The following is a 22,715-nucleotide window of genomic DNA, read 5'->3' as shown; positions in this document are numbered from 1 at the left end:
CAACCATTCAGTGTGGTTTCTTATTAATTTCGATTAAATATTATTTATACATTAATTTTTGAATTTTATAATAAAAACTTTTGTGAAATTCTCGAACGTTTTTCTGCAACTTCGTAAATTCTTTCTGAATCTCTTCGTATTGACAACCATTCAGTGTGGTTTCTTATTAATTTCGATTAAATATTATTTATACATTAATTTTTGAATTTTATAATAAAAACTTTTGTGAAATTCTCGAACGTTTTTCTGCAACTTCGTAAATTCTTTCTGAATCTCTTCGTATTGACAACCATTCAGTGTGGTTTCTTATTAATTTCGATTAAATATTATTTATACATTAATTTTTGAATTTTATAATAAAAACTTTTGTGAAATTCTCGAACGTTTTTCTGCAACTTCGTAAATTCTTTCTGAATCTCTTCGTATTGACAACCATTCAGTGTGGTTTCTTATTAATTTCGATTAAATATTATTTATACATTAATTTTTGAATTTTATAATAAAAACTTTTGTGAAATTCTCGAACGTTTTTCTGCAACTTCGTAAATTCTTTCTGAATCTCTTCGTATTGACAACCATTCAGTGTGGTTTCTTATTAATTTCGATTAAATATTATTTATACATTAATTTTTGAATTTTATAATAAAAACTTTTGTGAAATTCTCGAACGTTTTTCTGCAACTTCGTAAATTCTTTCTGAATCTCTTCGTATTGACAACCATTCAGTGTGGTTTCTTATTAATTTCGATTAAATATTATTTATACATTAATTTTTGAATTTTATAATAAAAACTTTTGTGAAATTCTCGAACGTTTTTCTGCAACTTCGTAAATTCTTTCTGAATCTCTTCGTATTGACAACCATTCAGTGTGGTTTCTTATTAATTTCGATTAAATATTATTTATACATTAATTTTTGAATTTTATAATAAAAACTTTTGTGAAATTCTCGAACGTTTTTCTGCAACTTCGTAAATTCTTTCTGAATCTCTTCGTATTGACAACCAGATGGCGAGAAGCCGAGCGAAGGTTATACTTTTTTTGCACGAGGAGTATTATTATCAACATGATATCAATTTAACGCGTTCTACATTCATTTTGGTTAATAATTAATTATTTATTTGATTTATAGGACTCGCGACCTGTCTCAAATACAGTTGGGTAAAGCATAAATTAATACAAATATATGCTTATACAAGCATAAGCCCAAATAACTGAGAGAAACACTTTGAATTATGTCATTGAAATGGGTTCAAAAGAATAGTTGATGGTATCTTTAAGTTTTTGATATTAAGTATAAAGATAAATAAAGCCGAAATAATTAAAGAAGTAATAAAACACAAAACATAAATTAATTTTTTAACTTATTAACTCCCCTCTTAAAGTGAAACATTCACACAGATAACAGAATGCAGTTTTCATTGCAAATCTACTGCACTGAGTTAACACAAAAGGGAAACTGAAAGATGCTCTGTCCTTACACTTTTCTTGGATGCTAAAATATGCAGGACAAACCATGAATATATGGTACAAATCCTCTTTTAGAACATTGCCACATAAAAGGCAATTACTGTTTAAATCTATTCTGTAAGAGGTATTTTTTAATTTTAATGAAAATGAATTAAATGTATTAAGTAGAGCAAATAAACGTATGTTAATATTGGTAATTGAGTAAGAAGATATTGTTGTATAGCCGAGGGTAAAAAATGTTGCAAGTAGAGTTATGTAATCTATCCAAATCCTGACTTACAAGAAAGTGTCTATATCTTTCCAAATCATTGCTGAAAAAACTTCAGGGTCAGATATTCCTAAAAGGCTAGACTCATCAAACTGATCTAATAAAGCCTTCATTCATTTTGGTTTGAAACAGTAATCATTTAATTGATAAACTCAATACGAAAAACATCTTATCAGAAGAGATAAAAATAATTGACGCCCATTGCTGTTATGAACGCCCGTTTTACGTTTAATCTGCTATTCGGCTAGTCTTTTTCAGAAAGACTGACTAAAAAAAATTGGCTCTTCTACTTCTGAGATACGAATGCGCTAAATTTGCTTTAAAAATATTAGTTTATATTTCGCCAAAGCTCTTTGCCCCTTCGGCCAAACTTGACTTAATACCATTAACACCTGTAAAATTGGTTCGCAAGTTCATTGGACAAACGATTAACCAGAAATCTACATACTTGAGTTTATTGGAACTTTAAAAACTTAAAAGTTAAATACTGTAGCAACTACTAAGGGTGCGTTCCACTAAGCGTTCTCAACGATCACGCTCACGACCGCGGTTTTGCCCGTTCCACTTGTTTGCGAGCGTTACTATCGAAAACTCAAGTGGAATGGACTATGGGCTCGTTTTAACCGTTCATGTAAACATTACAAATGGCGGCCTCGAAAATAAGTCAGAAGCTTGAAGAGGTTGTTTTTTAATTTTAACCCCGTTTATATGCAGTTATAATAAACTTTATTAATTATTGGTAAAGTTGACTTATATTAAAAATATTTATATAATTCAATTTTTTATATTACATTTTAGTGGAGTATTTATAAAATTTACGTTTAAATAAAATTAAAATGTCTTTTGTGGCAACAGTAGGATATTTATTAATGCAACGTAATAATCCTTTAGATAGTTCTGCATCTAGTTCCGATGAAAAGTGGAATGCAATTTTACAAAATCGCAGTAGTGAAAAGCGAAAACTTAGGTCACTTATTATTAACTATCGAAGTGTAATTGGTCAGTTATTCAGTGATTTAGTATGTAAAGGGATAAGTAATTTTTCATTTTATTATTTTTTTTTAGACTTTCGAGAAACACATTCAATTATTTACATGAGATAATTTTTTCGATCGTCATCTTTTCTTTTAAAAATTGCGCCAAATTTCTAAATGCCCAGGTGGGGCGTTGTGAGCTTGGCGTGAGCGATAATAATGACGTCATTAGTGACGTTTTCGCCACGACCACTACGACCGCGGTCGTCATGTGGAACGGCTGAAGGTACATTTTGATCGTTGTGAGCGCTTAGTGGAACGCACCCTAAGAAGATGGTCGGACATAATGACTAATTTACAGCGCTACACTCTCAAACCAATGTGGTTTTATTGAGTAGAATTCTAGGATGAAACCAAACACTCACAATCCCAACAAGAAATGCAAGCCTTCTAAACTAAAATTTCCCATAAAAAATTATAGACGCTTTGTTTTACGTTTTTAATTACACACTTCATAAAGATCTCAACGCATAGTAGAAACAGCAAAATTCAAATATAAAAAAGTTCGACAATTCCTCTTCGGCTTAGAGGCGATTGGCTACGCGATCTCCTCCGAGTATAATAACTATTTGATGTCCAAAGGAAGAGCGACCAAAGGGTAACTTCTCTTCTCATGAACACCATCAATACTACGTTCAACGTATTTACTTATTGTATTTGCCTGATCAGATTTTAAATATCTAATAAATAAATGAATAAACAAAATCGCGCATAAATTAATAAACAAACAACTTTTTCAAAATTTGTTCGAATAATATTTTGGAAAAGGATCTTATTTCCAATCTTTGATGTTAACAAATAGACATCAAACTAGAAATGCTTAGAATTGATAATCGTGCTTTTGCTCCTCATATTTTTGAAAATTTCATCAGTTACTAGTGTTATTCGTAGTTAAGTGTTGATTCATCATTTCTCAAAAAAATCTAAAATTTAAGTTTGAACTGCTTATTTTTATTTTTTTGTAACCCTTCCAAAATTAAATTATAAATACATTGATTGAAGCTCAATTAAAAATGTTTCATAATAAGTTATATTATAAGAAAATTAGTCAGAGAGAAGATTATTTCATCCAAACGCCACACGCAGTCGCCATAGACCTTTAGATGTTTTGTCACACTTGAATGTACGAGGGTCGTTTGAAAAGTCCGTGCAAAAATAAAAACTACTCGTACTTAATTTTTTGGGGTAAACCTTTTTTATTTTTCAACATAGTCTCCTTTTAGGCTTATACACTTCGTCCAACGCTGCTCTAGTTTGTTGATCCCTTCCGAATAATAGGATTTGTCCAAGTCTGAAAAATAGCCATTCGTTTCTGCAATCACCTCCTCGTTTGAATAAAATCTTTTTCCCGCCAGCCATCATATTCATATTGGGGAACAAATAGTAGTCCGAGGGAGCCAAGTCTGGAGAATAGGGGGGATGTGTAACGAGTTGGAACCCTATTTCCATTAATTTTGCGACCACAACTGATGAGGTGTGAGCTGGTGCGTTGTCGTGATGGAAAAGGACTTTTTTGTGGGCCAATCGTGGGCGTTTTTCTTGCAGCTCGGTTTTCAAACGGTCCAATAACGATGAATAATAAGCACCTGTAATAGTTTTACCCTTTTCCAGATAGTCGATGAGGATTATTCCTTGCGAATCCCAAAAGACAGTCGCCATAATCTTTCCGGCCGAAGGAACGGTCTTCGCCTTTTTTGGCGCAGATTCCCCCTTGGTAACCCATTGTTTAGATTGTTCTTTGGTCTCAGGAGTGTAGTGATGTATCCATGTTTCATCCACAGTGACGAAACGACGCTTAAAGTCCTGCGGATTCTTCTGGAACAGCTGCAAACCATCCTTGCAACACTTCACACGATTTCGTTTTTGGTCAAGCGTGAGCAATCGCGGCACCCATCTTGCGGATAGCTTTGTCATGTCCAAATGTTGATGCAAAATATTATGTACTCGTTCATTCGAGATGCCCACAGCACTAGCAATCTCACGCACCTTCACTCTTCTGTCATTCATCACCATATCATGGATTTTATCAATGATTTCTGGAGTAGTAACCTCAACAGGGCGTCCAGAACGTTCAGCGTCACTTGTGCCCATATGGCCACTCCGAAAATTTTGAAACCACTTATAAACTGTTCTAATCGAAAGTGCAGAGTCACCATAATGTTTATCAAGCTTCTCTTTAGTCTCCTCAGGCGTTTTGCCTTTCATAAAGTAGTGTTTAATCAACACACGAAATTCTTTTTCGTCCATTTTTTGAAAATCACTCGACTTCCTCGATTCAAACGAATGCCAAACACAAAGAAATAGACCGATCTGGCTGAAACTTGGTGTGTGTTCTTCCAAGAGATGCTACTAACTAAACATAACCTCGATACGCGCCAGTGGTGCTATCTCTCTGACTTTGCACGGACTTTTCAAACGACCCTCGTATATAGAGAAGAAAGCTCAGTAGATAAGGGTCTATTCCATATTTTGGCGGTAGCAAAGCCATTCAGGATTTTAGGTGAAAGAGGAAACACCTGATGAATGGTAGGTTGGTTGTACTTTAGGGCGGTGGGTTCCTTCTTTTACAATCCATTCTCTTGAAAAAATCTTTTATAATCTTACTCAAATCTTAAAATAACTTTAACGGATGTTCCGTCACGGATGTATTGTGACTTAAAACACGCCTACTATACTTACTTCCGCAGCTGTAGATTGGTTACGTCTCAAGTTAAAGCAAAATTTTTTTTACAGCAGGATAATAATAATTTAGAGAGAGAGATTCTAATTTGTCTTCTTACGTTACATTTCAGTATTATCAAAATTTTAATCCATTATTAATTAATTGATTATATAATTAATGACGTATCACGTGTTAAGTAGTAATTAATTATTTTCAAGGTATTTTTAATTTAAAATTACAATGTGTATTAATTGCGTCTATTTGTAGAATAGGTGCAGATCACGCACTTACAGCTCTTCGTGTCTACTATACTTTACTTACTTATCTAAAGTACCATTACTTTAATTTATAGATAGATACGCAATAAAAAACACAGCACTTTTGTCCATGTTCATTATATTACTAAATATATGTAATTTATAATTCGGGTAACCATTTTTACGAGTGACAATTTTTCTGGTAGTTGTTCGAACAAAGATGAATCCTTGGTTGTTTCCATACCCTAGAGATTATTAAAATTAAATAGAAAAGCATCTTCTTCAAAGAGGCACATTCAATCTAAACTATGAATTATCATTATCTGTACACGTTAAAAAAAAAAAAAAAAAAAAAAATACATGTATAGTTCTAAAACAAAAACAATAAATAGAAAAGTAATATGCATTATTAAATTCAAGGATGGAACATTAAAATACCTGTACAATGAGCTAATGTTTAGACCATGCTGCAAACTAAATAAGTTTTGTATTTTAATTATTAAATAAAATAAAAAATTTAAAAAAACCTAAATATAGCTTTATACAGAGTTATTTGTTGAAATCATCGTGAGATCATTCATTGATGGTCCTTCCTTTTGCAATCATCCATTCGACCTTTATCATCTTTGTAGATTGCTCACATAACAAAGGTTGTCAGAAATTTTATACTATTATTATTCGAAGAAACTTCGATTTTATCCTTGGCCAGTATTCCTTAAAGGATTCGAGAATAATGCAGTTAATAAAAGAAATTGAACTTGATTAGCTCTCTGCGCTAAACTGATAAATCTTTATAAATATTTACTTAATTTTGTAACATACGAATAATCTATATTCATAGACAAAAGATTCACGAGGAACCCACACACTAGACTTAAAAGACAAAGCTATGACGAAACGTGCGAAACTGCTTTACAGACTTCTTGGACGACGCTCCAAATTACCTATTGAAAAACGCTTAATGTATACAATACTATCCTCAAACCTATGTGGACTTACGGACTATGGGGTTCAGCCAAACCTACAAAACATACGGACAGTACAAACATTTCAGTCAAAACTACTGCCGACAGATAGCTGACGCTCCTTTCTACGTCACTTAACCTTACTCTTCACAACGACCGTAGACATCCCCTTCGTACACTAACACGCCAAGAATAAATATCAAAAGTTCCATACTGCTCTCTCTATTTGCTCAAATCCTCTTGTACAGTCTCAACGCCTCCTCTGACATTCCTAACAATCCTTCTCGCCGACTGAATCACCAGTACTATACTGCCCTCTGCTTACTCTAATTCTCTCGTACTGTCTCTCGCCTCCTCTGACATTCTTAACAATCCTCCTCGCCGACTGAATCGCCAGCACTATACTGCCCTCTGCTTGCTCTAATCCTCTCGTACTGTCTCTCGCCTCCTCTGACATTCTTAACAATCCTCCTCGCCGACTGAATCGCCAGCACTATACTGCTCTCTCTGCTTGCTCTAATCCTCTCGTACTATCTCTCGCCTTCTCAGGCATTCCTAACAATCCTTCTCGCCGACTGAATCGCCAGTACTATACTGCCCTCTACTTGCTCTAACCCTCGTACTGTCTCTCGCCTCCTCTGACATTCCTGACAATCCTCCTCACTGACTGAATCGCCAGTACTATACTGCTCTCTCTACTAGCTCTAATCCTCTCGTACTGTCTCTCGCCTCTCTGACATTCCTAACAATCCTTCTCGCCGACTGAATCGCCAGTGGCCCCGCGACTTCCTAGTAGTCTGAAGAACTAAATCTCTCCTCTCTCCTCCTCATATTCTCCTCCTCACATTCCCTTATCTCATCTAGAGAGTGCTACCACTGGGTAGCTTCTCTCCTCCTGCTCTTCCCGCACCAGTTCATCTCATTCACCTCCTATACAGTTATTGTACGATATATATTTATACAGATTTTAAATTACAAAATAAAATAAAAAAAATCTATTATTGCTCAGTAAAAAATTAAACTTTTTGGGTAGCCTTGAGACATTACAGACTTATTTTTAATGGCTAAACAATCTGTTGTTCTAATCTAATGATTAAGAACCTTCTGTTCTAAATTCCACGTCTACTGAGTCCTCATGATATGCTTTTAAAAGCTATAGCATGTTAAAACACAACACAAAATAAACTTTTGTAAAAGAACCGGTAAGAAAGTGGAATTCCGTTCAGTTTCCGGTTTAGGTGTAACCAAAACCTTCATTTGTCTCGATGGTAACTAAATTAGCGTAAGTTTAAAAAAAATTGTCGTTTTTGAGCTGGTTTAATTGGTTATCCTGAATGGCTAGTTCTACGTTAAAAAAATTATTATTATTATTATTATTATTATTTTAAACGAGTAAATGCTTAATTTCCTTAGCTTATGATGCATCAAATGATTTTTTGTGTTTTAAAAATACATATGTTTAAATTATAAAAACACGTTTATAGTTGATAAATGTTAATATCTGCCCAACTGGTGGGGTAGCTTTGAACACAATATAAAATAGAAAGAAATGATATTACTTTACTCTGAATCGACCTTCTATCAGTTGTTTCTCTCACTACTACATTACTTTCTCTTTTAAACCACTGAAATCTAGTTCACTGATCAAGAATGACTCAGTTCGGGATGTTGTACCCCAAGTGATGGGTTTAGGAAGTTTGAACAAAATATTCGGTTTGTTGCGCTTCTTAATTTTAGGTTCGGACCACTTTTCCCTTCCCTGCGATTAAACCAAAAAAAAAGTCACAAACTTGCAGATCGGTAGGGCACATTTTGTGATGTTGAAATGTGCCCCTTCTCCTTCCATAAAAGAAAATATAGTATCAAACACTTTTTGCAAGCAAATAGATTTTTGTAAATACTAGATTTAAAAATACGAATTCCAAATGGTAATATGGACTAACAATACTTACACATTGTCCATTACAATTTTCACAATACACTTCCAAAGCTACAACCAAAATTTTACTTCCACCTTACAAAATATAACAACAATTCTCAATTCTGACTTTATGTACAACGAAAACGAAGGGAAACTCTGTCAATTATACAACAGGTCTACCACAACTATATGGAGAAAATTACCAATCATAAATGTTTTAAATATTTGGCGAGAAATTAAAACTGTTCAAATGTGCCCCCTCTCCCTATATAAATTTTAGTTAAAAAAAATAAACAGGTGAACCTTGATCTAATCTTTTGATTAGAACTTGTTGTCAAAAGGCTGACTAAGACTAAAGAAGGTCAAAGTTTTAAGTGGAATATTCAATTGAAAGTGTAGTTTCGAGATCTCGTGGATGCGAAAACCGATTAATCGATTACTACGAGGGTCGTTTGAAAAGTCCGTGCAAAGTCAGAGAGATAGCACCACTGGCGCGTATGGAGGTTATGTTTAGTTAGTAGCATCTCTTGGAAGAACACACACCAAGTTTCAGCCAGATCGGTCTATTTCTTTGTGTTTGGCATTCGTTTGAATCGAGGAAGTCAAGTGATTTTCAAAAAATGGACGAAAAAGAATTTCGTGTGTTGATTAAACACTACTTTATGAAAGGCAAAACGCCTCAGGAGACTAAAAAGAAGCTTGATAAACATTATGGTGACTCTGCACCTTCGATTAGAACAGTTTATAAGTGGTTTCAATATTTTCGGAGTGGCCATATGGGCACAAGTGACGCTGAACGTTCTGGACGCCCTGTTGAGGTTACTACTCCATAAATCATTGATAAACTCCATGATATGGTGATGGATGACAGAAGAGTTAAGGTGCGTGAGATTGCTAGTGCTGTGGGCATCTCGAATGAACGGGTACATAATATTTTTCATCAACATTTGGACATGACAAAGCTATCCGCAAGATGGGTGCCGCGATTGCTCACGCTTGACCAAAAACGAAATCGTGTGAAGTATAGCAAGGACGGTTTGCAGCTGTTCCAGAAGAATCCGCAGGACTTTAAGCGTCGTTTCGTCACTGTGGATGAAACATGGATACATCACTACACTCCTAAGACCAAAGAACAATCTAAACAATGGGTTACCAAGGGGGAATCTGCGCCAAAAAAGGCGAAGACCGTAATGAAGAAGAACCTCGTAAATATGAAAAGAAAATATCGTGGAAGCTTTCAGAATTATCTGGGTTACCAGATCTCACAAAATCTCTTAGATGTCTTCAATGAATAACTATTTTGAATTTAAAAATTTTAACGTTTTGTTGCACCAAGAAAATATATTTCATCGCAGATTGTGAACTCTAGAACTGCCTTGTAGAGAAGAGGAGGTAATTGCAGTCATGTCAATATTTCACTTCACCACATTTTGTTTTCGACTAGATGCAGCAATAACCTATTTCCCACCTCCATTGTTACTTTTCCATTAAGAAAATGTATATAAGAATATGCTAAAAATGAATTCCAATTTTATCAGCTCGTTTTTCTTCATTCGATAAATAAAACTTGGAATCACTTTACTGGAATAAAGAAGAAGAGGGAATTTAAATGAAGTCAAATCAATTTAGTTTTCTCCAGCATCAACCCAAGTTCGCTTGGGTTAAATTTACACTTTCTCAGTCATTCCAGGATTTTGGTTTTTTTTTAGTTTATAATTTATCTAACTGAATCTGATCAATTTTGTGCGCTCCTGTATTAGTTATCGATTTATTTTATTGATTGAAACTAATACAATATGTTAATGAAATTGAGCTCTTTGTTTTAATTTCTTTCTTTTTAAATATATTTTTGATACGTGTAATCTTGGATTTTATTGCTTTTTAAATGCATTAAATTTATTGAAACAGGTTATTGAATCAGTGTGAATTGTTTTACGTTTCCTAATTCAAAATAAGAAGTAAAATTTGAAGATAGGTCCAGTCCTTTGTACAGTCTGTGAAAGCAAAAGAGTAAACATTGTAAGATTGCACTGCAAAAGCTGGTTTGCTTTAGGAGACCTCCAGCACTTGCAGATGAGAGAAGACAATACCCAAAAAAACTATTGTTAGGAAGTCCTGAATCTTTGTAAAAAGAAGTACCAAGGGGTCGTCATAAGACAGAGTTGATTAATTTATAGTCTTCAAACAGACTGTGTTAGAAAGAAATGGAAATGATCTTCCTCTTTTTGGGGGGGGGGGGGGTTATTGTAATCGCGCATGAGATCTTTGGTATATTGAGTGCTCGAGGAGATTAATTGGTGAAAAATGTACCGAAGGGAGGTTTTATCTACTAGATCTTCCATGAAAGTCTGAAATTAAGCCTCTTTGGCGGCAGAGCCATAGAAATATGACTCCCTCTGCTCTAAATTATTTCTGATACAGATCATCCAATTTTCAATCGTTAAATGTCTTTGGTAAAAGTGAATATCGAGCTGTCCGAATTAACCTAAACTTAGTCTTCTAATAAATGACCTATATTCAGATGGTAAGTTAGTTATACCGTTGCCCTAATATGCTTGTTAACTAGTGAATGGCGACAATCAATACATATGAAATTACTAAATGGTGCGTACTATTGTTACAAAATTGTACTACATATACAATAAAGATATTAAATAATGCTTTCTTTATTACAAAATACTACGCCCTCAGCTTGCATTAAAATATACTTATCAAAATGACTCATATTAAATGAAATAATAAACACCTGCAATAATGTGCATAATCAATCTACTTATTTAAACATGTTGACCAAACAGGGTATTTTAATAAACCCAATCTTCAGCAATTAGACTAAGAAAGTATATTTTTAATGGAATGAAGTGTACCTGTAATTTTGATAATTATTATTAAAACTGTCCGGTAGGACAGTTGTATAAGGGTTGGTCGTCAGAAACTGCACGAAAAAGCGTAACGTTGAAAAACACCCAACTTTGACAATTTTTTTCTCTTTTTCTATAAAAGATAAAATTCCCAAATTTTCTTTAAATTAAAGGGCAAACCCTCCTTTATAACTGTAATTTTTCGCAACAACCCAGGTCTAATATAATTTATATTAATTCCTATTTTAAATTATAAATTCCTAAATCTATTTACTTTATTCAATGATTCTACTTTTGTCTAATAAAATGGAGTAATGTAAGTGGAGTAAATACCTGAAAAAAAGGAGATATATTGGTTTATCACTAAATATTTTGTTTTTAATTTTAAAGTACATATCTCTTAAAAATCTTATAAAATTATTTTTTGTTCTTTAAAAATACATAGAGCATTTTAAAAAAACCCTCACCTTAAATAATAATAAGTGATTTACAGCAGTTAAAACATTTCATCGTGCAATACCTAATTGCAGTAAGAAGATTCGTTTACATTTTTTTGACACTTAAAAAAATTTTAGTTTTAGTAATCGTTTAATTTTAAATTAAACATTATAAATATAGTTAGACAAGTTTTAATTAGAACCTTCCAAACAAATTAGTAGAAAACTTTTACTGTTTCAGGTCGCAATTGATTGTCCCTGACGGAACTATTAGATTTTAGGTACGTATTTTTATAATTGTCTATTAAGTAAAACTGTTTAATGTAGTTAGGCTTTGCTCTTATGTATATTGGTACCATGTTATCGCAAATAATGTTAATTAGGATTACATTTGTGATTAAAGATACTAATTCAGAAGGATAATCGGCTGGCTTGGAGTGCAACTTATGACGAATTGATTTTTCAATATTTTGGAAATTTCCTCTAAAAACGGTCTTAAATTATGATAAACAAACAAATGGACTACTTTTATTTGAAACATTCAATCGAGGATATTTCTGGAAGGTGGGATGCATAGATTCCTACTAATGCACCATATTTGTGTAATGTACGGTTCTACTTCTTGTATACTTTTAAGGACGGTTAATGGCGTTGCTGGAATTCGGAGTTAGAAGAATATTCCTCTGGTGGGATTACCTGTCTAAAGTGGATTTTTCATTATTATCAGATTGTCTTGTACTAGACTCCTAGGAGTTCCTGTAATTTGTTTTACATTACACTAAATACCCAGAGATGGATAACTTTTACTTTAATTTTGTCTACTAATTTTGGCCAGTTACTGGGTAGGAATTTTAGGTAGGTTACATTGCAAAATTAAATTTCTATGCAGTTTACAGTTTTAATAGTTGAATAAATTGGTAAGAATTACTTATGACACCAAAATTTTGAGACTTAAATAAAATTTTTGAGTTAAAACCTTAAAAATTGTACATAAATAAAGGCGTGTGACTTTTCATACCGGTAGTATACAGGGTGTATAGTGAGGAGTGTTCGAAACTTCGGGAGGTGATTCAGCAGCTCAAATGCAACAAAAAATATTCTCTTCACTTTGGTCCGATTCTCAATAGTGTCCAAGATATTTATTTCCGTCGATATTCGCGTTTTTCACCATAAAAACGGCCGTAACTTTTCTATCCTTTATCCTACATCAAATCTGCTTATTCCAAACGAAAGAGCATTGAATTTCCTATAAACCTGCTTAACCCAGAGCCTCAAAACGTTTCTTATAATAATGAAATTTTTACTTGAATGTCTAAAAATTTCGTTCTCGATGATTTTTGTTAAAATTTTCAGCTGCAGTTTTTCAATGAATCAAGGAATCACATAATTTCAGAAAAAGTTGCGCATTTATTGAGCTTCAAGACCATATGGATTTTTTTATGTTTTTAATAAAACCCTACCCCGAACTGAGGGGTGTAAATGCAGAAAACTGGGATTTTGCGAACTGACTTTTCATTACTAATTTACTCAAATATCAATTTTTACCATTTTAGTAACCATTTTAGTTTAGGACAATTATTATTTTATAAAACGGAAGTAAAAAATAAAGTAGCAATAAAACACAGAAGTGAAAAAGTACAATAGGCAGGTGCCCAGTTAAAATTGCTACAAAAATCGTTCGAACTATTCAAACAAGGAAGTGGGAAAGAATTGTGGCAAATTTTTAGTTTCTTGACTACAATTGTTTGTGCAACATATTTTAACGACATAATGGAGGTTTCTTTTCATCAAAGTTAATTAATAATAACTCAAAACTAATCAATTTTTGGAGAAGGAACAAAAAGAATATAACCATTTTATTTTTGAATTATTATTAATTAACTTTGAAGAAAAAAAACCTCCATTATGTCATTCAAATAAGTTGCACCAACAATTGTAGTCAACTACTGCGTTTTATTGCTACTTTATTTTTTACTTCCGTTTTATTAAATAATGATTGTGAAAAACTAAAATGGTTACTTTTCTTTTTCTTCCTTCTCCAAAAATTGACATTTGAGTAAATTAGTAATGAAAAGTCGGTTACGCAAAATCCCAGTTTTCTGCATTTACACCCCTCTGTTCGGGGTAGGGTTTTATTAAAAACCAAAAAATCCATATGGTCTTGAAGCTCAATAAATGCGCAACTTTTTCTGAAATTATGTGGCTTCTTGATTCATTAACCATTGAGAAAATGCAGTTGAAAATTTTAACAAAAATCATCGAGAACGAAATTTTTAGACATTCAAGTAAAAATTTCATTGTTATAAGAATCGTTTTGAGGCTTTGGGTTAAATATATTTATAGGAAATTTAATGCTCTTTCGTTTGGAATAAGCAGATTTGTTGTAGGAGAAAGGATAGAAAAGTTACGGCCGTTTTTATGGTGGAAAACGCGAATATCGACGGAAAAGTTGAAAAATGCAAATATCTTGAACACTATTGAGAATCGGGCCAAAGTGAATAGATTATTTTTTGTTGCATTTAAGCTGCTGAATCATCTCCTGAAGTTTCGACCACTCCTCCGTATACACCCTGTATAATAATAGTATTAGTATTAGTATTACTATTATTATTTTTATTTATTTATTTTTTTTCTCAATATATCTTGCTTCAACTTAAAACTATTTAAGTCTTAGAAGTTTTCTTCCTTCTCTGATTCCAAGTTTTGCGATATTAAAGTTGGCAATATGAAACTATGTGCTTGGAGGCCCAACTCTTAAACTTACTTCAGGCTGATATCACAGATGGCGTGTTCTATATTTGTTTGGCAACAAAAACTTTATTATTTCATAGTTTTCACCACACTATACTATATATATATATATATTATATATATATATATTTTATTTAATATTAGATTTAAAACCATTCAAGTAGATTTCAGAATATCGTAAGTTTTTTTGTAAGTAAAAATGTATGCTAATTCAGTGCATATTATTTTGTATATCCTCTCTTTCCAACATAGAATTATTATTCTTTGGCCAATTGTTTGGAATGATTCCTATTTCAGGTAAACTTCTATTTGTGAATGCTTGATGGTTCTGTAGTACGAGGGTCGTTTGAAAAGTCCGTGCAAAGTCAGAGAGATAGCACTACTGGCGCGTATCGAGGTTATGTTTAGTTAGTAGCATCCCTTGGAAGAACACACACCAAGTTTCAGCCAGATCGGTCTATTTCTTTGTGTTTGGCATTCGTTTGAATCGAAGAAGTTGAGTGATTTTCAAAAAATGGACGAAAAAGTATTTCGTGTGTTGATTAAACACTACTTTATGAAAGGCAAAACGCCTCAGGAGACTAAAGAGAAGCTTGGTAAACATTATGGTGACTCTGCACCTTCGATTAGAACAGTTTATAAGTGGTTTCAAAATTTTCGGAGTGGCCATATGGACACAAGTGACGCTGAACGTTCTGGACGCCCTGTTGAGGTTACTACTCCAGAAATCATTGATAAAATCCATGATATGTTGATGGATGACAGAAGAGTGAAGGTGCGTGAGATTGCTAGTGCTGTGGGCATCTCGAATGAACAGGTACATAATATTTTGCATCAACATTTGGACATGACAAAGCTATTTGCAAGATGGGTGCCGCTATTGCTCACGCTTGACCAAAAACGAAATCGTGTGAAGTGTTGCAAGGACGGTTTGCAGCTGTTCCAGAAGAATCCGCAGGACTTTAAGCGTCGTTTCGTCACTGTGGATGAAACATGGATACATCACTACACTCCTGAGACCAAAGAACAATCTAAAGAATGGGTTACCAAGGGGGAATCTGCGCCAAAAAAGGCGAAGACCGTTCCTTCGGCTGGAAAGATTATGGCGACTGTCTTTTGGGATTCGCAAGGAATAATCCTCATCGACTATCTGGAAAAGGGTAAAACTATTACAGGTGCATATTATTCATCGTTATTGGACCGTTTGAAAACCGAGCTGCAAGAAAAACGCCTACGATTGGCCCAGAAAAAAGTCCTTTTCCATCACGACAACGCACCAGCTCACACCTCAGCAGTTGTGGTCGCAAAATTAATGGAAATAGGGTTCCAACTCGTTTCACATCCCCCCTATTCTCCAGACTTGGCTCCCTCGGACTACTATTTGTTCCCCAATATGAAGAAATGGCTGGCGGGAAAAAGATTTTATTCAAACGAGGAGGTGATTGCAGAAACGAATGGCTATTTTTCAGACTTGGACAAATCCTATTATTCGAAAGGGATCAACAAACTAGAGCAGCGTTGGACGAAGTGTATAAGCCTAAAAGGAGACGGCTTTTTGACATTAAAGTTCTTTTAACGTTCATAAATTTTCGTTAATGTCTTCTTCACTCAGAGTTTGGTTTTCCAACCAAAATGTAGACCAGAACGAATAGAAATTTAGTCATTTGCTGGGTTAGATGTACTAGAAACGTCTGATAGATTTTTTTCGTGATAGCTTTCCGCAGCTTCTTAAAGAATTTTTCGGATATCTTGATAAAAAGTGGTTTCATTTTATTATAAACTCATCTGTTTCTGTCTCTTTCCGAATATACTTTCCAAATATTTTAGGTTCAATCTGAATTATGTCTTTGCAAAATTTTATATTCGAATCTTTATTCATTTTTATTGCAATTTTTAATTTAGTTTGCTTGAACTAATTGGAATTGTTCGCTCATAAAATTGAGGTAACAAATTATTTAATGTCTGAATAGTTATGATTAAGGAACGGATTTTTATGTATTTAAAAATGCCAAATATTTAATTAAAATATGCATTTATTTTCGTCAATTATGTGGAAAATATGTGATTTTCTTAAAATATTTTCTGGAATATTTAAGTAAAATGGACATTTTTTTTTATGAAAATGGAATTATTTTGGGGGGCAAGTTATAATTATTTATACAAGAAAAGAACATTTTTACAATTTATAAAAAGATGTGTTAAATTTTCAATTTTGAAAACTTCACTCTTCGAAATTGTTTGCAACCACATGAAATTTCAAATGTTGGAACGTAAAGTGACGACGATCTGGGCGTAAGATGGACTTGTAACGACTAAAATCCTTTGAAATGAGGATTTTTAAGTTTGTGGAAAGGGATATCTGCTCTAACCAAAGCCCGACACAGATCTGTACTCAGAGTAGACTTACTTGATGATGGAGATGTAAGGAAGGCTTGATAGGGGACGTCCTCTCTTTCTTTCTGTTTTTATTCTCTATGTGCGATCCGGTGGCAATATGTTGGGTGACTTGGGAACGTTGAGAGCAAGAAACGCGCTTGTCACAAGCTGTGCAGTACAAAATGTCTCCATCACTTCGAAAAAGTTCTGCTGGAAACTCGCGAAGATATTTAGCAACAACCAGTTGTTTGTTTGAGGCCGATGTTCGTGGCATTTCACCCAAAAAAAGAATACACTAAGTGACCGAACGAAATGAATTGGACACTTCAACGAACGAGCTGAAAGAACAGACAACGTCAGACAACTTCAAAGAACTAACAAGTGCCCGTCACTGTTTAGCAGCATTCTGTGTAAATTACAATAACCATTGTACCCACTGTGATTCACAGCCCTACAGTCTCGTTTGAGTAGACTCAAACGGCTTAAAAAGTGTCAGTATGAATACTTCTAGTTTAAAAACGTCTGTAAATTGCCTAGAAAAAAATATGTAAATACATACGAATCCGTTCCCTAGTTATGATACATGATGACACTAAATTGAAAATAGGTTTCTAAACCCAGTAAGGAACCCTGTTTAATCTAAAAAGGTAGATAAAAAGGGTAAAGACCTCCAGCTCTTAATATCTTTCAGAATTCCAGATTTTATAATTAAAAACTGTAATAAGATGTAGGTAAAGGAGATGAATTTTTCAAGAAGTTAGTGAATAAAATATTTAGAGATTTATAGGAGATATTGTTGTACGAGTATATTTTTTTTGTTTTAATGATTTAAGGCGCGTAAATCCCTTTTGTCCTTGAACTATCCACATTCCGTTTCACCAAATTGCATTCCAAACTTTCCCAACACATCAGCCCGCTCATAAACAATCTGTCCCAAACTACTCTTACCTCAAATCCTCGCCGAAGACTGAAGCGTCGATGGCCTTGCGATCACCTGATTGCATGTTAGAAAAGGGGCATCCTTCGCATTCACTTCAACGGCATCTTGTGGTTAGCCGACTCATGATGGTTATCGTTGGATGGCCGTCATTCAAATCTTCCCAGCCATTTTTATTTATGTATTGTAATCCGATTTACTTGTTGCCAATTGGCAGTTGTAAATTAAATAAAGAGAGTTTAAAAAAAAAAAGGCGTGTAAACATCTGAAGTTATTGGCGCCCGGAGGTTTTTTTTCAGTGAACTACCGGCCTCCGGACAGTTTTCTCTCGTTACAGACTACACTGACCATCACCGGGCAGTGAGCTGTATGTAATAAGCTCCTAGAAAGAGAAAATCTAAGGACTAGCAGCTGGATTCGAACCCGCGATCTCCGCGTGGGAATCCAATACGCTAACCACATGGCTAATCCCTTCCCGTATTGTTGTATACAGTTGGTTTTGTTCATTACATCTCAAGCAGTCAGACAGATAAATTAAACAAACTTGAAGGTCTCTTAAGTAGAAAAATTCTTAATGAAGACGACTAAAATATTCGACAGATAGGACTAGAATTATACGTTTGACTTTAAAATAAAGTATCGTATAAATTAGTGGCATCCAAAATATATAATATTTATCATTTATAAAAAAACTGACGATCCAAGCAAAAGATTTTAATTAAAAATGTAGGCAATAAGTTAGTTCAGGGAATGAGACCAGTGGGTACTATCCAGGCTGTTAATTGAGATTCATAGAGTGGTTGCTCATTAACTCTGACAAATTGTTAAAGGGTTTCTTTAACTTAATTAATTTTATTTACCTTCGCACAATATATAGCTTTGCTATCTACCTTCAAAAAGGTATAGATTGGTCGGCAAATTTAAGGTGCTGAAGTTTATTCCACTGTTTACCAAAATCAGTTCCACTATTCAGCTTCACGTGACTATGATGGAGTTGTGGACGCAATTTATTACCACAAAGGAAATTTAATCGAAGTGAGAAAAAATTCTGTGATCTTGGTGGTTCTTTTCAACAGAAGACTGAAATATTATGCAAATATTCTTTGTGGGAATACAAGAAAAAGGTGGTATATTATTATTGGTTCCGCAAAAACGCGATAGATATCCTTACGCGCAAAGGGATAACAGAATCTCATCTCAACCCTTTCTTCACCAAAATCTCGAAAGTTCTCTCACTGATCAGTCTGTCGGTCTCAATGTATTAACTAAAAATATCACTGGTCTCTTAATATCTTGCCAGTACCAAATATCCTATAACTGGCATTCAGGAAGCGAGGATTATTGAGCTAAATAACAATACACGGTCTCTCGTAGCCCATTTTCACCCTATATAATGAGGGAGTTTGTGTCCCTTCTAATAGCATTCAGGGGTCCAGCCACATAAGCAAGCGTACCCAGTCATTACTGCAGCTAAGATCTTTTATTGCTTTCTTCCTCTGACGCAACAAGGGACTTTCAGTGTTCGGATTACTTTCTTCTAATTAATCTCTTAGCCGGCCGACAGAGACTCATCTCCATCTAGTTCTTCTCCAAATCCACCACCTTCCATTTCTTGACAATACCTACGCTTTATAGCTTCGAAATTGCTAACTCAGATTTAGGTCCACAGAATGGTGTGCTAGATCCTTCTTCTTATTAGTTCATGAGCGTTTTCAAGGCTCTCTAACCCACTGTACTTTTGACCCAGATGGTCAACACGTTTTTTTTTTTTTGGTATTCTCTTATCTTAAAAGACCAATTGCGGTCAGCTAGAGATTTCTACAGGTTCCTGATTATCAGAGAAGATCATTTGCACTTTTATATCGTTCTGGATCACCTCCAGCTCCTCTGCAGCATTCTTCGTATTACATGGAATCCAATCTGCAATGAATCTCCATAGGTTGAGCCACAGTGCTAGTCATATCACTTGGATCCAGACATCCTGTTTTGGATAGCTTCCGCGTAGAATATCTTTGAAGCAATTGATCAAACTCTTCGTAATGATTAAGAATTAAGTGGTTGCTGAAAGTTAAACCATAGTGAATGCAAAATTCAACCTTGAAACTGTTTGCCTGAGGAGTTTATTAATAATAATAATGATAAGATGCAAAAATAGCTGCCAATCTCAGTCTTATTTTGTATTTTTGTTTTATTATGCCGAGCTTTCGATCTAGTAGGGATTAGGTCATCTTTAGGGCTAATTGACAATGTAATATTTTACATCATTACATGTTGGTGTGTCTTCTGTCTTGTCTGCTCATGGACTGAGTGTGAATTAGCCCTGAAGACGACCTAGTCCCTAGATCGAAAGCTCGGAAAAAATACAAAATATTACTGAAATTGGTATTTATTTTTCATCCTATTGAAACAATGAATCAGTCACCAAAAATAATGAACAGTAATAAAAATAATATTATTCAATAAAAAGGCTATTAATAAAAAATGAAATAAATAATTCAACTAAATGCTTATTCATTTTTATTTGAACAAATCATAAATTTTTCGACAAGAGCTGTGAGAATATTACTAAAGCTGAGTAATGTTTGCTCTTTTGTTTCTAGTTTCTCATTCTTCTGATAAGAATCGATTTAAAGTTGAGAAATAGGGCGCTAGATTGTTGAAAACATTAGTCAAATAAATTCCTAAAGCAATGGCCTCTCTAGCAACTTAGAGGCCATCATAAAGTGAATAAATAACTTCTATTATCTGAACCCTAAACTACGTAGTTAATGATGTGTAAATTCCATGGTGTTTAATGATAATGTAATACTTCACAAAATTGTACAGCATCGTGATAATCTCTTTTTTTGATAAAATTTAAAAAAATTTTTTTGGTTGAACCCAATTCCTCTTTTTCATTTTTAAAAACTTTTTACTCAATTCTTTCTCAAGGTTTTTGTAAAAAAAAAAAAATAAAAACTGTCTTGAGCATTATTCTGCTTGAAAAATGTGGTTAGATCCTGTAATGAGTCAGCGAGACGGAAACATTGACGTCGAAATCTTGACATCTAACTGATTAATCTAGTCAGCTGATGGTTAAAAGCTCGAAACCGCTCAGGGATACTATAAACATCAAAAACCATCTTTTAGGAAAGTGAACCGTCCCGCTTTCCGATCAAAAATTTAGAATATTAACTCAAGACACTTGTTTTTCTAGTTTTGAGAGTAAGATTTTGAGATTAAGAAAGCAGCTACTTTCTGCCAGAATTAAAACAGTTTTAATAACAAAAATAAGGAGAATCATTTTTCAAAAAATTCAATTTGTGACCAAAATCTGCTTTAGAAGAGGCTTAAACGAGGTCCAAAACAAAATATGTACAAGATTTCAAATTACTGTGATTTATTTTGCTTACGTTGCACTCGCCATAGTTTTTTATTATTCTTTATATGATTAAAGACCACCTTAATAATTTTTGTTGCTACCATAGTTAGTTTAAGGAGATTATTCAGTAAATTTTAATTTATAAATAGAAATTGTCTAATTAACCAGTTAAGCGTGGAATTTAAATTTAAAAAACCCTCCACAGTGTGCGGAATTAAAATCAGACAATGACGTGTATATACGTCGAACGCAGGGGGGCAAAACAACCAAAATATTACAATAGTCGTAATAGTCACTGCAAGCGACTTTTTCTGCAATCTCTGGGGCTTGAGATTACCAGAGCATTCTGTGCTCATTCAAAATCTTGCACCGCTTCACGGCATGCATTGCTCTAGTTAACTAGGGACGCAAGAGCTTTTACAAGGAAGAAATGAGCTTTGAATTCTGTGCAAAATGAAAAAATCATGCTCGTACTGAGGTCTGAATCTCTATCTAAAAGGTAAAAACGGCATTGCACAAGGGTTGAGAGCTTCTATTTGTGTGCCTAATTCCCAATCTCTAATGCGGAGACCAAACATGTACCAACCACTTATCATTTGGCTGACTTCCACGCAGTTCTATTGGTAAGATAAAGGAAACATCCCACCAAATAATATTCTTATTGTATTTTATGGCAATTTTATATTTTCCACAACGAGTATACACGTCAAACGCACCGTAACAGTAATTTCAAACGTCAAACACGCTTAACTGGTGAATAGCAATTAATGCACACAGAGGAAGCCACACGTGAGCATACGCTAAAGATTCGCCATATTCTTCATGTTTCGCGAACTTGTCACCAATAAATTTTGATCATGACTATAAGCACAAAGATATGTTACGTGTTTTCATGCCATTTCCCGTCTAAAATTGATCTAGGAAAAGTGCGACATTAAGCCTTTTTTATAAGGTGTCACTTAATACAACTGTTTATATAATCTTTGAGGAAATTCATAGTTAACGAAAATCGACTGTTTTTCAAAAAACAGTCTCTTGTATCCATCATTTTTATTTGAATTTTTTTTTATTAAATAAATAAATAATAAATGATTCGGGGAATTCCAAATTAAGGCTTTTTTTGCCTTTATTTTGGCAATGGCTTTCGCCATACAGCCACCATCGTCTAGGTGCTTATCACTAGAATATCACTCACTCTCCATTCTTACTTATAAATATATTCGCTTCACACATTCATACAACTATAAACTACAACTAATGGATGGATCAATACTCTATATTCCTGCCATCCTTATAGCTTAACCGAAATTAAAATCACGTAATCCTTCTCTAATCATTTTCTTACATTCATTCTAATCGGCTATAACTTTTAAATACATTCATATTTCTTCGCTAGCTCTGCTATAGACTTAAGC

At 33.9% G+C, this 22,715-nt stretch overlaps 1 protein-coding gene across 15 annotated transcripts in view; it reads left to right on the top strand.

Annotated features, from left to right (window-relative positions):
- The window catches only part of EndoA (SH3 domain containing GRB2 like, endophilin-A), a 134,580-nt gene that overhangs the window by 32,527 nt on the left and 79,338 nt on the right, over window positions 1-22,715 (top strand). For 12 of the 15 annotated variants that reach the window (XR_012456525.1, XM_074122135.1, XM_074122140.1 and 9 more), the window contains one exon: window positions 12,117-12,156. The exons of the other annotated variants lie outside the window; for them this stretch is intronic. The gene's annotated coding sequence lies outside the window, so the exon portion shown is untranslated. The remainder of the gene's footprint in view (window positions 1-12,116; window positions 12,157-22,715) is intronic. 15 annotated transcript variants of the gene reach the window in all.

The sequence above is a fragment of the Rhodnius prolixus genome, unplaced genomic scaffold, assembly GCF_049639745.1.
Source record: "Rhodnius prolixus isolate KJV_2025 unplaced genomic scaffold, Rpr scaffold_8, whole genome shotgun sequence".
NCBI lineage: Eukaryota > Metazoa > Arthropoda > Insecta > Hemiptera > Reduviidae > Rhodnius > Rhodnius prolixus.
This window is presented reverse-complemented; position numbering and strand designations above follow the sequence as displayed.